Here is a 17,223-nt window from a genome sequence, read left to right as displayed (position 1 = left end):
GTATCATTTTCCTAGACTGGGAAGCTGCCTCCACTGCATATAGATATATGTGTATGTAAATGGTCTACTTTATATACATATATATTTTATATATATGTATAATATCACCTACTATGCACTGGGCATTGTGCCGGATATTAGGGACATGAAGGTGAATAAGATTCACCTTCTTTAAGGAGGTCACGGCTCATTGGAGGTGAGATGGGAGACACTAGGTAAATGGGAACTTGTAGTGAAGGATGTCACGAGGGTCAGTCAGGGTGCCCTGGGGTCACAGAGGATGGGAGGATATCCCCTTGCCGTAGAAGGGAGCCTGGGAGAAGCAGAGTCTGAGCTAAAAGCACATGAGAAGTAGGTAGGAAGATACAGGAGAGGTGAAGAGGAGGAAAGAGCATTCTTTTTTTTTTTTTTTAAAGTAGATTATTTATTTATTTATTTATTTATTTATTTATTTATTTATGGCTGCCTTGGGTCTTCACTGCTGCATGTGGGATTTCTCTCTAGTTGCAGTGAGCCGGGGATACTCTTCGTTGCAGTGCGTGGGCTTCTCATTTCAGTGGCTTGTCTTGTTGTGGAGCATGGGCTCCAGGTGTGCAGGCTTCAGTAGTTGTGGAGCGGGGGGCTCAGTAGTTGTGGCGTGGGGGGGCTCAGTAGTTGTGGCACACGGGCCCTAGAGCACAGGCTCAGTAGTTGCGGTGCACGGGCTTAGGTACTCCACGGCATGTGGGATCTTCCCAGAGCAGGGACTGAACCTGTGTCCCCTACATTGGCAGGCGGATTTTTTTTTTTTAACACTTTATTGGAGTATAATTGCTTTACAATGGTGTGTTAGTTTCTACTTTATAACAAGTGAATCAGCTATACATATACATTTATCCCTATTTCTCCTCCCTCTTGCGTCTCCTTCCCACCCTCCCTATCCCACCCCTCTAGGTGGACACAAAGCACTGAGCTGATCTCAGCTGCTATGTGGCTGCTTCCCACTACTATCTATTTTACATTTGGTAGTGTATATATGTCCATACCACTCTTTCAGTTCGTCCCAGCTTACCCTTCCCCCTCCCCGTGTCCTCAGGTCCATTCTCTACATCTGCGTCTTTATTCCTGTCCTGCCCCCAGGTTCTTCAGAACCGTTTTTTGTTTGTTTTTTTTTAATATTCCATGTATATGTGTTAGCCTACGGTATTTGTTTTTCTCTTTCTGACTTATTTCACTGGGTATGACAGTCCACCCACCTCACTGCGAATAACTCAATTTCATTTCCTTTTATGGCTAATATTCCATTGTATGTATGTGCTACATCTTCTTTATCCATTCATCTGTTGATGGACACTTAGGTTGCTTCCATGTCCTGGCTATTGTAAATAGTGCTGGCAGGCGGATTCTTAACCACTGCACCACCAGGGAAATCCCGGAAAGAGCATTCTTGTAGAAGAAACAGTCTGGCCAAAGGCTTCAGAGATGAGAAAGTACACTACTTTGGGGAGACCTGAATACAGCTTGACTACTTCCCAACGTTTACTGTTTCTAAATAGGGGTGAGGCAGGCAGACTCTGGGAACTTTGTGGTTAAGTGTGTCTGTAAGGAGATGGGATCAACCAGCAACTTTATGGCATCCAGCAATTCACAAATGCTCTCACAGCTAAACCCCCATCTCACCAGCATCCCCCAATGGTCCAGAGAAGTGTGCGTGTCTGATCTTGTTGTGACAATTCCAGCTTTATGCTTGGGAAAACCGAGGCTTAGGAGATGGCCATGTCTCTTCTGAGCTTAAAAGTGTGTTGCCTCACACTTTATATATATATTTTTATCATTGCCTAATAAATGAGCACACATGTAGCAGCTTTAAACAACATACAGTTATTGTCTCACAGTTCCATAGGTTAAGAATCTGGGGCAGAGCTTAGCTGGGTTCTCTGCTTCAGGATCTCACCAGCTTGCAGTCAAGGGGTTGGCTGGGCTGCATTCTTATGTGAAGGCTCAGCTGGAGAAGGATCTACTTTCAAGCTTTCTCAGTTGTTGTTGGAATTCGTTTCCTTGAAGCTGTAGGATTCACAGCAGCTTGCTTGTTCAAAGTCGGCAAGTATCCTAGAGCAATCTGCTAGCAAGACAGGGTTTTATATAATGTAACATAGTCACAGGAGTGATATCCCTTCCGGTTTGCCATTTTTTATTGGTTGGAAGAGGCTCTGCCCCTTCTCAAGGGGAGGATATTACCAAAGGCATGAATAGCAGGAGGTGGGGATCATGGGACCACCCTGAAGTCTGTTTGCCACACACACCAGCCTTTACTCATGCTGCAGTCCCCTCCCCTGGCTCTCTGTGGCAAGTCCCACCCATCCTCCAAATTGCAGCTCAAATGCACCCCCAGCTCTCCTTGGGAAGGTTCTCTGACTGCCTCTTTCTCCTTCCACAGTGCTACTGCTCTGCTCTCTCCCACCTCTATCCCAGCCGTTACTGTGAGATATTGAACTCTCACCGCTGATTTGCAAGTTTCTCTGTCTCTAGGTGGCAACAGAACCTTCTCACTTCTGCATCCCCGGTGCCTGATGCCTGGTGGGTGCTCAGCAAGTATTTATAACTAATCAAATTAATGAATTAAGTGATTTTCTTTGAGTCCCAAGTCTATTTAAGAACTTGAGTCCAATTCCAGGCGTCAATCTACCACACGACCACCTCTCCAATTTCTCAAAAACCAAAACCGAAACTCATTCACATTGTGGATACTCCTGTTAGAACTGATTAAGTTTAAAGGAACAGCTCCCCCTAAGACGTAACAGTGATGGATGGTAATATATCACATTGTAATCATGTGATCATTGTAATCATGCTTTTCGAAAGCGTTGTCATGATCAATATTACATTCGATTCCTTCAATATTCAGTTGGGTTTGGTCTCCTTATATATAGTGTAAGTAACCGAGGCTCAAAGAGATGAAACAATTTGCTTAAAACTATTCAGAGGAAAAACAAATTGCAAAGCTGTGACTCAGTGCAGGGCTGCTAATTCCAGTCGTTCAGCAAATGTTTACAATGGTGCCCATTTTATGTTAGACATCCCTGGGGATGCAGACCTAAATAGGATTAGCATCTTACCCACAGAGAGCTCATGCATTCATGATAGAAACAGATTGCTAAGATTGTAAATATAAAACAATTTGACAAATGCAGTGATAGAGTTATGAAGGGTAGGTTTGGGGAATTAAGAGGAGAAATACGTCACCCAAGCGGGAAGAGGGGGTCTTCAAAGTGTGCATGTAAAGTCACTAGGAGCAGGTAGGCAAAGGAGAGTAGGAAGGGCTTTTTTTTTTTTTTTTTGTGGCCTAGGTGCACGGCATGTGGGGTCTTAGTTGTCTGACCAGGGATCGAATCCGCGCCCCTTGCAGTGGAAGTTCAGAGTCTTAACCACTGGACGGCCAGGGAAGTCTCAGGAAGGACATTCTTAACAAAGCGTCTGAGCAAAAGTGCAGAGGAGAAGGCCACTGTGATGCATTTGGTTGAACCATGAGAAGTTCAGTGTGAAGTTTGAGAGAAAAGACAGGTGGGACATCTAAAAGCACCCCCTCTTCTCTCTTTTACTCTTGTTTCTCGAGCATCTTCCTTTCCTCCAAGGCTACTTCTTCTGCTTGTTCTCTGGAATCCATCCTCTCCTGCCATCTCACAACTTCATTCTTGTTACTTTCCCTTTTCATCCTCATCTCCAGCCTTTCCTCATACTTGGTTCTCATTGATTTTCTCTGACACCCCGCGGGCTGGCCTCGACCCCCCGTCTCTCCAGGGCTGCTCACAATAAGGCCACCAGTGAGCTCGCATCGTGCTGAATTGTTGAACACCGTGAGCCTCGTCTCACATGAGTTCCCATCAGACCACGGAGTCCACTAATCTCTCCTTCCTGAGATGCTCTCCTCACCTGGATTCCTGACACCACTCTCTGAGTTACTGCCCCACATCTCCACCTGCTCATCACTTGCTTCCTATTCTTAGGACTCCTTCAGGATTTTGTCTTCTACCATCTTCTCTTCTCCTCAGCTCCAGAGGGGGAAGGGCTGCGTGTGCAAAGGCTCTATGGTGCAAAACGTTCTTGTCGTGTTTGATGGGCTAGAAGAAGCCTGTGTGGCAAGAGCTTGGCTCGTGACAGAGCCTGTAGATGTAGGCAGAAGCCAGGTTGTGAAGGGTCTTGTAGGGCATTGATAATAATGGCATTTATTTGATATAACTGGAAGTCTTTGAAGAGCAAGAAGGAGGGGAATGACACGATTCTCTGTATATTTACAAGGTTGCCCTGGTTCCTCTAGGAAACCTCACGGGAGGGACCACAAGCAGAGGAGGAGAGACCAGATGGTGTATTTTAAGGCAGAAGTGATGGTATTTGCTGATGGGTCAAATGTGGGGCAGTCCATGGAGAGCTTCTTATGGATGCTCTTGACCTGGACAGTCCCTCTGTTAGTCTCTTTATTATATAAGACACTTTCCTTCTCTCTGTTGAGCACAAGGCCAAGGGCAAAGGCTGACAGATTTGTCCAGTCAAGATACAATCGTCCATGTTTAGATGGAGACAGTTTATTACACACATAGACAGTGAAACGGAGAGGAGCCCAAGCCACTAGCTAGCTACTCAGATCCCTGTCCCACACCCCAAAAGGAGAACGCCAAAGCCACAGGGCCCAGATGACAATGTAGCAAAGTGGTGGGACACTCCCTGCTGAGTGCAGCTGTGTGGGGAGGGGGAGGGGTGAAGAGTCTCATATCTCATCAGAAATCATGAGAAACTATCTTCTGACAGCTTCCCAGGGGGGATGGGGAGTGAGTGGAGATGAATTCGTAGTGGCTTCTTAGAAGCCTCCCATCCTCAGGTTCTTCTTTCTGCCAAGACTCAGACAGGCTGTGGCTTGAGGCTTTGTCTGCCTGGTTTATGTGCCTATGTGTAAGGTCACCAGGGCACGGGGGGAGCCCTTGTTCTTTAGAACCACTTATTACAATGAGCATTTGTATACAGCAAATGCACATGGTGCTTGCTATGAACACTTACTGTGTTCTAAGTGCTCTACACGTATTAACTCATGTATTGAATCTTCATGAAAATCCTGAGAGATAGGCACTATTTTCTTAGGTTGATTTAAAAAATTTTTTGACTTGTGGTGAAAAAGACACAATTCACAACTTATCATCTTGACCATTCTATTTATTTATTTATTTATTTATTCAGAGTCAACCTTGAGACTTTTATTGGAACTACAGGGAAAGAGAGGCTTTCCTTCTGCAGGAATTGCTGGGCTGTGACAGGACATAAACCTGAAAGCCAGTGGCTCCCTGGGGTCAGGCCAGCCTGAAATACCCCCATCACCCTTCCAGGAAGGCAGAGCCAGCGGACGGGGACAAGGCCCTCCCTGACCACATCCTCTGAGCCCCTGAATCTAGCCGTGCTTAAAGTTACATCCATCCCAGGATTTCTCAGGTTGGCATCTTGACCATTTCAGAGTGCACAGTTCAGTAGTCTTAAGTATATCCACACCGTTGTGCAATAATGCTCTTCAACTTTTCCGTTTTGCAAAACTGAAACTCTATACCCTTTAAATAACAACTCCGCAGAGCCCCTTGCCCTCAGCCCCTGGCAGCCACCATTCTACTTTCTGATTCTATGAGTTCGACTCGTTTAGCCTCATCTAAGTGGAATCAACGGTATTTGTCCTTTTCTACGTGGCTTATTTCACTTGGCATAATTCAGACTTCATCCATGTTGTAGCATGACGTAGGATTTCCTTCCTTTCTAAGGATGAATAATATTCCATCATATGTATATACCAGTTTTTAAAATTCATTCATCCATCCAGAAGTAGGCACTATTTTTATCTCCATTTTTCAGATGAGGACCTGGAGCCAAACAGAGGATAAGTAATTTTCCCAAACTAGTAAGGGATGGAGCTGGATTTGAACCCACGAGGACAGGCATAATGTCCATTTTGTCCACCCTGATGTCCCTGGAGCTAGAGTGCATGGCACACGTAAGGAATTCAACAAACGTCAGGGAGTTAATTGAAGACTAAGGCAAAACCGAATCAAATTTAGGGCTGATGGATGTAGGGCATGAGGAAGTTGGGGGGGGTCAAGGGTGGCTAATCACCTTCTTGCCTGGTGATTAGGGTGTTTGCAGTGCCATCAACTGAGGTAGGGTATTCAGAAGAAGGGCAAATATGAGGGACAGTTAAGGAACTCACTGTTAGACATTTTGATTTAAAAATGTCTGTGGGGCTTCCCTGGTGGTGCAGTGGTTGGGAGTCTGCCTGCCGATGGAGGGGACGCAGGTTCGTGCCCCGGTCTGGGAGGATCCCACGTGCTGCGGAGCGGCTGGACCCGTGAGCCATGGCCGCTGAGCCTGCACGTCCGGAGCCTGTGCTCTGCAATGGGAGAGGCCACAGCAGTGAGAGGCCCGCGTACCGCAAAAAAAAAAAAAAAAAAAAAGATGTCTGTGGATCACCTGTGTGGAGATGTTCAGTGAATCATTGAGTAAATAAAGAAAAATGAGATACAGTTTTCTCCCTTCAGGATGCTCACAGAAGTATCAGAGATATAATCACAATTCAGTGCACAATAAATAAAGCTGGGAAGAGAAGAGGAGAAAGGATGAGAACAGGTAGAACAAACCTCACCTTTTGAATAATCTTGCATCATCCTACATCCTAGGAAGTGGCGTCATCCGTCAGACTTTGGGAAGCTCTTCTGGCCTTGACACTTAAGCAGTGGGGTGTCTGGAACTGAATCTACTCTGGTTAATAGTTCTTCGCAATTGTTCTCCCGATTTGGTGATGTTTCAGCTCTCTGTCATACCGGATTTCCTTGTTTTTTTTTGAATAGGGCCTCCCTATAATAACCTGCTTTCCTTAATTAGCTTAAGATGCTGTTCACCCACCTCCTGGTTGATGTCCAGGTGGTTTTGGTAGTCAGGTGTCCAGTTAAGGTGGACACGAGGGAGGACCCAAGATGTGTACTGAGACACAGATTCGAATGGTCCTTTAGGGACACGTGGGTAGGCGATAGTTGTCACAAGAGATTCCGAGCTCCTAAGAGAAGATTTGAGGATAAACACTTCTGAAATGAGGGTGGAGATTGCAGTGGATTGTTTACTGCTTTTATTATTTCTGACCATATTCTCCTCCATCCTTGTCCAGGGAGGTAGGTTTTTTTTGTTGTTGTTGTTGTTTGCGGTACGCGGGCCTCTCACTGTTGTGGCCTCTCCCATTGCGGAGCACAGGCTCCGGACGCGCAGGCTCAGCGGCCATGGCTCACGGGCCCAGCCGCTCCGCGGCATGTGGATCTTCCCGGACTGGGGCACGAACCCGCGTCCCCTGCATCGGCAGGCGGACTCTCAACCACTGCGCCACCAGGGAAGCCCGAGGGAGGGAGGTTTTTATGATGGAGATTTTGAAATTGGGAGAGGACGGGGACTTACAACAGAAGACTTTTGGTTAACATGGACTATTCCTGTGAAGCAGGCTTGAGGAGCTCACATTTCTGCCTTTGTGTTGGCTCCTTGTCTCTGGGAAGATTGAAAATTCTCCCAAATTACCCCAGGCCTGATGAGCATTTATCTTCCTGCATCATGACTACAATCCTAGGCACATCCATTCATAGATGGGGGATAACACTTCCACTAATGTACATGGTTCCCATTTTGGTCACCTCCCCCCCGCAACCCTGTGGGGTCTAAACTGTTATTTATCTCGTTTTATTGAGTAAGAAGTTGGATGTTTACAGTGATGAGACTTCTCCGAGATCATATAGCTGGTAGCAGCAGAATCAGAACTGGTTTCTAGATTTCTTGATTCTTGGTCCAGAGCTTGTTGCTACCACACCATAGCGCTTAGCGGGGGCTCATTGACAGACTCCTTCATCTCCTGAATATTTTCATTTTTCTCCTTCCTTTATCTTAGTGGCTCATTAACCTGAGTAGATAGGGCAAGCATCTGACACTCAGTGTGGGGCATGAAAATCACATGAATCCCTTCCCATGCCCTCGCGAAAATCTACCTGACATGAAGACAAGCCTGAAATGTGGGCAGGTCACATGAACACTGCATGATGACTGGGAGACAAAGGCATGTCTGCGTGATGCCCCAATAGCCAGGTGGGAAGGTGGAAAAGAGAGGTTGCTGCCAAGGAAGTCAGAAGACCCGAACCCCAGGCTTGCTTCTTCCTCGTTGTAACTCTATTTGTAAGCCAGGTAGTCTCCCTGGGGAGCAGTGTCCTTGTCCGTCAATTAGGAAAGCCACCCTGCCCATCCCTATAAGGCAGAAAGAACTAGGTGATCTGTCAGGCTCTATACAACTCGAAAGCACTGCTGTAATTATCCTAGATGCACTTGAACCTGAAACCTGATATATAATTGCTTCTCTCTCTATATGAAATGTGATGAGACACTTGCTCATTTCTTTCCCCCACTAGGGAATAGCAGTTATCTAGGGGGCATTTGGTTTGGTTTTTAGTCATGCACAGGTGTTGTAAGATTCTGGCAGAATAGAGCCTCTTTAGGTGCCCCTTCACAATCTCTGCACGTAGAGACAGAGATAAGATTATTTACACCCGTTCCATTATTCACAGCCTCGTGGAATGTAGCATTAAATAATTCAGAGACCGTACAAGCTTGGGGATTGATGGTGAGCTGATAGTTTTTGCAGATGCAGCAGCTGTAGAAAAGTACAAGTGCATGTGGGAACAATTACTGGGTACCCACATACTCATCAGGACCTTGGAGAGACGCCTTCTCGCTGGTCTAAAAATGACTCTAGATCAGAGGGTTGGGAAGCCTTGTGTCTGCTGTGAAATGTCCACCCTCCAGCCACCTTCTAATGTAAAGCTCCTTGAGGGTTCAGAATTATCCACCACACCTGGCATAGATCCAGACCCCAGTAAGTGTTTGATGAATTTTAAACAGCAAACGGTGTTGGTTTCTTAGCTGCTTTTTGTCTGTACTATGACACATGGGGGACAGGCAGAGCCTTTGGCCACTGGAAGACAGTGTCCTAGTTCTTCTGCTTACTAACCTCGTGATCTTACTGACAATGGGAAAGTGTAGAAAAAGAAGAGGAGAGGACTTGAAAACTGAATCCAGAGAAGAAGCAGAGGGCTGGGAGGATGCTGAAGAGGGGAGAGGTTCAGGTAGGAAGGGTGGTCGGGGATGGCGAGTGGGGCCAAGCAGTGTGGCATTTGAGGAGGAAGAGACCTGGGAAGTGACCGCTGGGTTTGACAATGAGGAGGCTGTCCACGCACATCTCTGACCTCATAAATGAAACCTTCTTGCTCAGGCACTACACCAAGGCGGGCACGTGGGCAGCAGGCTGGCTCGGACCCACCCAGTCACTTAGATGTCTGGCCTCTCACTCCCTGCATGTAGCTCCTGAGTTCCCAGCCCCTCCGCTGGCTCTGATGTCTTCTTCTGGTCCTGCCCTCAGCTTTCAGTCTGGCCAGACTCTCCTCTGGCTCCCAGTTCTGGTCCACTCTCACGCTGGACTCCAAATTGGCTCTTGATTTCAGAGCTGCCTGCAGCTCTGGACAGGAGACCCTCCTTCTCTGTCCGCCTTCTGACCCCACGGAATCTTCCATGGCCAGGATGGATCCTTGTTTCAGCGTTCAGATGGACATCCTTGTGACTTGCTGAAGGGAAGTTTAGGTAGGTCTTTGTTAATGTGCTAGATTTTAAGCAACTAGAAGTGCAGTAATCAGCATGCTTAGGTTGTAAGTGGAAGACACTTGATGAGGGAGCAGGGTCCCAGATGAAGCGTGGGAGTTGTCAGAACTCTCCTCCCAGGGGAGCAGGACCACGGTGCTATTGGATATGTGTGTGGGCAGTGGTCAGTGCAGTCCTGTGGTTTCCTGGAGCCACAAGGAATTTGAGCATCGCAGCCAGGATGAAGGAGCGAGACAGAAAGAAACAGCTTGGAGGTACAAGCCCAAAGGAATTAGGCTGAGAGGCAAGAAATGGGTTCTGTCATTAGCAACAGATAAGACTGAGCTGTGATGGAGCAGCTTAGAAGAAGCTGGAAGTAAAGACCTTCTGAGGCTGGTTGGCTGGAGGGAGGGCCCTTTAAGAGAGTGCTGCCACCTTGCTGGAATGTGAGGGACCAGAAAGAACGTGGAACCAGCTTGGACCGGTAGGGCCTGAGTGTGTGTGGGTTGAGGGGCTGGACTTAGACAGGAAAAGGGAGACCTCTTCCTGAGAGGGGAAAGGAGGATGCTGAGGGGAAGAGCAAGGAGCCTGAGGGGCCAGCTGTTGTTGGCATAGAACTTTCGCGATGCTGGCAGAATCTCAGAGAGCAACTTCCCTGGAGATGAGCATGAATTTGGGGTCAGGAAACGCTTGGCTATGTGGGATCACTAAGAAGTTGGGGAGTCGGGCTTCCGAGGGGCAGGGGGGGAAGCTAACATTGCTCACCTAGATTCACATGTTAATGGAGCTCCTACGATATTTCCGGTACTTGACGTGGGCTCTTTTACTCCTCAGAACACTATGCCATGGAGAATGTATTGCTCTTCCCCATTTTGCAGATGAAGTCTTGGAGGCTCAGAGAGGTTAATTCAGATCACCAAGGTCACACAGCTGAAAGTGACCAAGATAGGATTCTAATCTTTGTCTTCTGATTGTGATGACCATGACCTTTCTATTTTGCCCATGGTAAGAGAAGTGGGCACATCATCACCACGATTTATCATAAACTCCATTTAAGAACATGGTCCAGCTTCTGAACAATAAGAATCATGACAGTTATAAGAGCATTAATCATTTCTACCTGGATGGCTTTCCATGGCTTCTCATTTACTTGTTTCATCAGATTCTGATTCTGATCTTTGTACCATTAATTACCATGGGACGATTGGTGTAGATACTACTGTCCTGTTGGCAGGTAAGAATAAAATTGACCAGAGAGGCCCAGGGAAGTTGGTCCCCAGTTGTGGCTGGAACCAGATTTCTTCTATATTTTTATTCAGGCCTCTTTGCTTCTCTCACTGCTTTGTGTATATTTTTGGGTTTACTATGCTTACAAGGGACTGATTAAAAGAGTGACTCAGTGACTGTGTGTGTCCTGATACCACTCCAAGCTCAGGCCTTGCAGTATGGTGCTGGTGCTATCATTTGCTCTCATGGGCACAGAGGACAGGAATGACTACAGGTTGAAAATCCAGTATGTTCCAGATTTGGAACAGACGTTATCTTATTTAGTTCTCCCTGACCCCCAAAAAAAGAACAAATGTGAGAGGTAGATCTTGCTGCTATACCCATTTTATAGGTGAGGAGAAGTGTGTCCAGTGAGCAATGGCACCTGATCTTGTCTGAATCTAAAGCCTTTCCTCTTTCCACAGCTTCCTGATTCTCACCACTTTTCTTCCAAAATGCTCCCAGGCACTGAATGTAGGTCTGCTTTCAACACCCTGGATGAGTTGGAAATATCACCCTCCCGGCTCTTAAGAATCATGCTTCCTCTTACTGAATGCTTATCAAATTGATCGCAGTGATTGATTTCATTGCTTTTCTTTCTTGCTAGGTTGTAGATTCTATGAGGCAGGAATGGGTTCATTTTGCTGACCATGAATTCTATGTGTCTGGCACATTGTACGTCCCCAATAAATATGTGTTGAATGGAGAAATCCCATTTTATAGCCAAGAGATCTCCATTCCTGAGATGTTAATAAAATGCGAAGTTGGGATTCAAATTCAGCCTCTGCTTCTGAGTTGGCCCACCTTCCACTTTGAAGAGGTTTAGAGATGGGTGGTGCTGGTGTGTGTGACGGGGGGAGGGTGAGGCCAAGGTTTGGAATAAATAATTAAATTAAAACGTCCTGGGGAAACTGTATCAGTTCATGTCTGAGGGTGACTCTAATAAGTTGACAAGGAGAATTTCCAGCAGAACTGCTGTGCTGGTTGATATGTAATCCCCAGGCCTGTGTGCAGGGAAGGAAGAAAAGCCAGTGATTTGAAATGTCACAGCCACCGGTGGTATCTGGTGCCTATTTGCCCAAACTCTTGTTCTCCATAGAGACTGTAGGCTGTGTGGGTTTGCTGGAAACTGATCACCTTGGGCCACACGAGGAGTAGAGAGAGCCGGAATGCTGGAGATGAAGATCCATCCCCACAGTTCGGACCCTGCCTTGTATTCTCTGTGCCTTTTGTGGTTAGTTATTAACCACCTGAATCACATGGGCGGCAGGTGCATGGTGAAGAGTGTGGCACTTGGAGCCACAGTGCCTGGGTCTGAATCCCATCTCTCCTGCTTTGACCTGGGGCAGGTAACTAATGGCCTGCTGCCTTGGAATCTGGTCTGCAAAATGGGGATAGGAAGTATATCCCCTGCAAAGCCCTGGTGGGAAGATTAAATTAAATGATAAATGCCAAGTATTCACCCCAGAGCCTGGCTCTTTACAAGTCCTGGCCTCATGGGCTCTGGGCTATTTTAAGGATAAAATAAAATAATGAGGTGAAAACACTTTGCAGAAAATCACAGGTGCTGCACTCCACCCTGTGCACCAGAGGACCCCATCACCAACTGCACAGGGTCTCCTGAAGGATTTTCACACCTGTGACCATATATTACTTGTCTTCTCTGCTCATGATGACAATCTACTACCTTGTCTCTTTGGCAAACTCCTACTCATCCTTCAATGACCATAAATGTCACCTCTTCTGTGCAGCCTCCCTTGACTTTCCCAGATACTGCTAGTTGTTTGATCCTCTGTTTCCACAGAACTTGGTGTAGACATTCAGACTCACATGTGTTGCATTGTCCTGTGATGAGCTGGTTTGGTGTCAGCTTCTTCACCCCTAAGCTCTGAGCTCAGGAGACTCAGCTCCTTGAGGTCTTACCAATCAGTCCTCCTCACCTCTGGAGCCAGCACAGGGACTGACATATGGGTGGTCTGAAATCCTTCCATGCTCTGGTGATTCACAGGAGATAAGAAGTCATCTGGGAAATTTGAAAAGGATTATCTAATCTTTTGCAGACCTTGATACAGAAATATAACTGGGCTATGAATAGAGATTTAAATTACTTGCTTCAATTTTTTAAAAAACCTTTTAATAATGGAAGAAGAGTCACCAATGGGTTGTGTGGATATATGCAATTTTTTTCTTCCAAGAATTGTTTTCTGCCTCATTAGTAGAAACTCTTCGACACATTGCAAGAAGAATCTTTTCCTCTCCTTCGCTAGGAAGGACAGTCAAGAAATGACTTGTGCTTTATTTTTTCATAGGCGTGGAGTAGATAATTGCTTAAAGCTGAATTTGGGGCTGCTAATAATCCAATTAGGGTCTTGGGCATAATTGTTTCTGTGTAACCTGATGCCTTCTGTTCTCCATGGTTCTGACTTTTGAAGCTGGTTCTCTTGGCAACAGCCTATCTTTCTGGGGGAGGAAGAAGTACAGCCCTTTGGGGGTATTCTTTGCTCAGCAGATAAGAGGTAACACCTGAGAAAATAGAGCAGCAATGGTGGGCATTATTAGAATAATGATTGAGACTTTATGAATATGCAGATACATCAGTGTCTGAAAGAGAATGAAATCTCTCTGAACCTTGACATGAGTCCAGTGTTTCTTTCCTCCCACTGCTTACCTCACGGTCAGAAGACCGAGAAGCAAATCATCTCTTTTCTGCCTTGTACTCTGACCAAATGACCTGTCCAGGGAGGAGGGTGGGGCATCTGAGTTTTCTTGCTGCTATGTTGAATTTGTAATCTCCCTTTTCCAGTCCACTCCAGAGAATCAAAGAAGCAGCTCTGCTATGGAAAAGCCCAGAACTGGGTGACAGGACATGTGGATTCTGGTCCTGGTGGTGACAGGCCACTCTTCACCTCACAGAATCTCAGTGTCCTTGGCTGGGCTGGGAGGGAGATGGGTTAGACTCAAAGGTCATGAACCATCGGCCCAAGGGACAAATCTAGCCCTCGCAAATGTCTGTTTGGCCTATATGGTCCCTAAAATACTTTAATTATCAGCATTTAAAACTCAGAATAGCTTTTATACATACACCCCAGTGTTCATTGCAGCACTGTTTACAATAGCCAGGACATGGAAGCAACCTAAGTGTCCATCGACAGAGGAATGGATAAAGGTGTTGTGGTACGTATATATGATGGAATATTACTCAGCCATAAAAAGGAATGAAATAATGCCATTTGCAGCAACATGGATGGGCCTAGAGATTGTCATACTGAGTAAGTCAGACAGAGAAGGACAAATATTGTATGATATTGCTTAGATGTGGAATCTAAAAAAATGGCACAAATGAACTTATTTACAAAACAGAAATAGAGTTACAGATGTAGAAAACAATCTTATGGTTAACGGTGCAGGGGAGGGGGAGGGATAAACTGGAAGATTGGGATTGACATATACACACTACTATCTATAAAATAGATAACTGATAAGGACCTACTGTATAGCACAGGGAACCCTACTCAATACTCTAATGGCCTATATGAGAAAAGAGTCTAAAAAAGAGTGGATACATGTATATGTATAACTGATTCACTTTGCTGCACCTAAAACTAACACAACCTTGTTAATCATCTATACTTCAATAAAAATGTAAAAAAAAAAAAGAAATTTCTGCCTTCCATTGATAATGGGAGAAATCTAGAATTCCTGAGCCCCTATTTCCGTGCAAAGCTGGAATTCAGCAGTTCTCTCAGTGAGCATCCTTAGTTCACCACAATCCCCACCACTCCCTATTGTCTAACACTAAGTTTGTTTCACTCATTTTATTATCTGCCCAGCGCCTATAGGCATTTGAGTTTGTGACCCCTGGACCAGAGAATCTTGAACTTCCAATTTAAATTTGTCAGCATCTGGCTAAGACACATGGGACAATACTATGTTGCCTTTTTTGAGTATCAGTCCTCATTTTATGGATGCAGAAACTGAGCTTCAGCACGGTTGATGAGCATGTCCTTGGTCACGAGGGCTGTAAGTGGTGGAGTCAGCAGTAGGACTGCGGGGTTCCAGACTGCTAATGCTGCAGCTGTCTCTAGGATTTACATTTTTCTACTTCATACCCGGGACCTTGTCGGTCCTGCGTGTACTTATGCCAAGGCAATCAGATGATCTGTATGTTCGGAACTATAATCAAATGACCTTGAGAAACCACTTGAAATGAGCCTGAGTTATCACTTAGCAGAGCATTCTAGAGATGAAACTGCTGATTCAGATCGATTTTGACTCTGAGAAGGACCCCCACCACTTTGGATATTTTGAAAAAAATGGTCATTCCTTAAATTCTCAGCACTTGGCAGTTTTTGTAGTGCTTTCACTACTGATTTAAAATCAGTATAAAGAAGTAGGACTTACTGAGGCGCACAGGGTATAATAGCATTTAACAGCTCCTGTTCCTGATTTTGTGATTGTGTGTGAATACCGACTCCGCCACTTTCTAGCTGTGTAAACTTGGCTTCTTAGTCTGTAACAAGGGGATGATAATTACCACTCCTGACCTCACGTTCAACGTGCAATGACGTATGACATGTGTGTGTCACATGCGTTGTACGGCATGTGGCCAATATCGAGACCCAACTGTACACCCAGCCCTGGCCCACTATTTTCCAGACCTTCACTCAGTGGGCGATATTATCCCCATTTATATTTGTAGAGTTCAGTCTCAGTGGCAGTAAGAAATTTATGAAGGTTACATGGCTAAGGAATATTGGAATTCTGCTTTATTTCAAACTGTATCATAGTTTTCACTACATCCCGGCTGTTCCTCCCCATTCTTGTCTTTGTACTATTGCCTTTACTAAATTCTGAATCAGTCCAGCACTGAGCCTTGGTTTCCCTTCTGCAAAATGAAAGGATTGAGCTAGATGAGCTTGTGGGCCTCTCACAACCCTGAGATTCTACGATTCAAGTAATGAATGAAGAGGAAACGGACAACATTAAAAAAGTACAAATACAAAAGTCTTAACTCCACTTTAGTTCATTACTTAAGTAGGACCAGATGATTAAAATAATTAGCTGGAGTATAAAGAAGATAGTTTTTTCCCTTCTACTGTATTCTCATTTTCTCTCTCTCTGTCCCACTTGGAAAGTTCATTTGTACAGGACAAACACTAGGGCCTAATCAGAAATCCTCCTCTTCCATGGCCCCAGTTTTGATTCAGAAAAGGGTTCTGGCACACCGTTATTGATGAAGACAAGCTCAGTATTACAGGAACAAAAGCCCAGTGCCTTGTATCAGCACTCAGCCGGCAGGAGACAAAAGGGTAGTGACTATAAAAGGGAATTTGAACACATCCTCTGATTTTTAAAATTAGTGACAAGATCCGTTCTTTTTTCGTTTTCCTGGGGAGATTATTACAGGGGCAACAGCGAATAGTCCTCTGTGACTTCCTTTTTCTTCTTTGTCTTTGGAGATGACAAAGCCAGGTTAGATGATCCCAGTTTTGGTGATAACACCCCAAGCATCCAGGGCCAATCGAATGTCCTCCTCTTCGCTCCATCAGACCCAATCAAGAGGTTGATCCTGGCTTGTCAAGGTCATCGAGCTTTATCACAGCTTGTTTGGGCTGGTGCTTGTTGGCCTGGATGTCTGCAGTGGACGTGAGCATGTAGTTGTCTTTGATTTTGTTCGTGGCTGACTCCGTCATCAGGGGAGTTTGATGATAGAATAATGGTTGAGTTTGTTCCTCTCAGAGGGGCTTTTTAATTTTTTAAAAATTTTATTTATTTATTTTTGTTTAAAAACTTGTTTAATTTATTTTGAAGAGGAACACGGTGATTAAATATCAAGATTTATAAAAAGTCTACATAGTACCTTTGAACCCCATCCATCCATTTTCTATCCACTACAGCAATGAATCTGTTTGATTATTTTCAGGAGTCATATTCGAAATATTTACCAACAGACTGAACAACTGAACAGAACAGACAACGTGCCTGGCTGTTACGGTAAGAACCAGCTGAATATCAGCCCTACATTAGTTTTGTATTTGTCCTTAGAGATTTTTGTTAAGTAGTATCCATTTTCCCCTCCTTTTTTTTTAAACATCTTTATTGGAGTATAATTGCTTTACAATGGTGTGTTAGTTTCTGCTGTATAACAAAGTGAATCAGTTATACATATACATATGTCCCCATATCTCTTCCCTCTTGCGTCTCCCTCCCTCCCACCCTACCTATCCCACCACCCCTATCCCACCCCTCTAGGTGGTCACAAAGCACCAAGCTGATCTCCCTGTGCTATGCGGCTGC

The 17,223-nt window shown here is 45.2% G+C and overlaps 1 long non-coding RNA gene across 1 annotated transcript in view; it reads left to right on the top strand.

The window, feature by feature from the left end:
- Positions 1 to 17,223, top strand: part of LOC114895293 — a 173,655-nt gene that overhangs the window by 108,807 nt on the left and 47,625 nt on the right. Inside the window, exon 4 of the long non-coding RNA XR_003793509.1 lies at positions 16,850 to 16,920. This is a non-coding gene — a long non-coding RNA (uncharacterized LOC114895293). The remainder of the gene's footprint in view (positions 1 to 16,849; positions 16,921 to 17,223) is intronic.

The sequence above is a fragment of the Monodon monoceros genome, unplaced genomic scaffold (genome assembly GCF_005190385.1).
Source record: "Monodon monoceros isolate NGI ecotype Baffin Bay Population unplaced genomic scaffold, NGI_Narwhal_1 Super_Scaffold_14, whole genome shotgun sequence".
Classification (NCBI taxonomy): domain Eukaryota; kingdom Metazoa; phylum Chordata; class Mammalia; order Artiodactyla; family Monodontidae; genus Monodon; species Monodon monoceros.
This window is presented reverse-complemented; position numbering and strand designations above follow the sequence as displayed.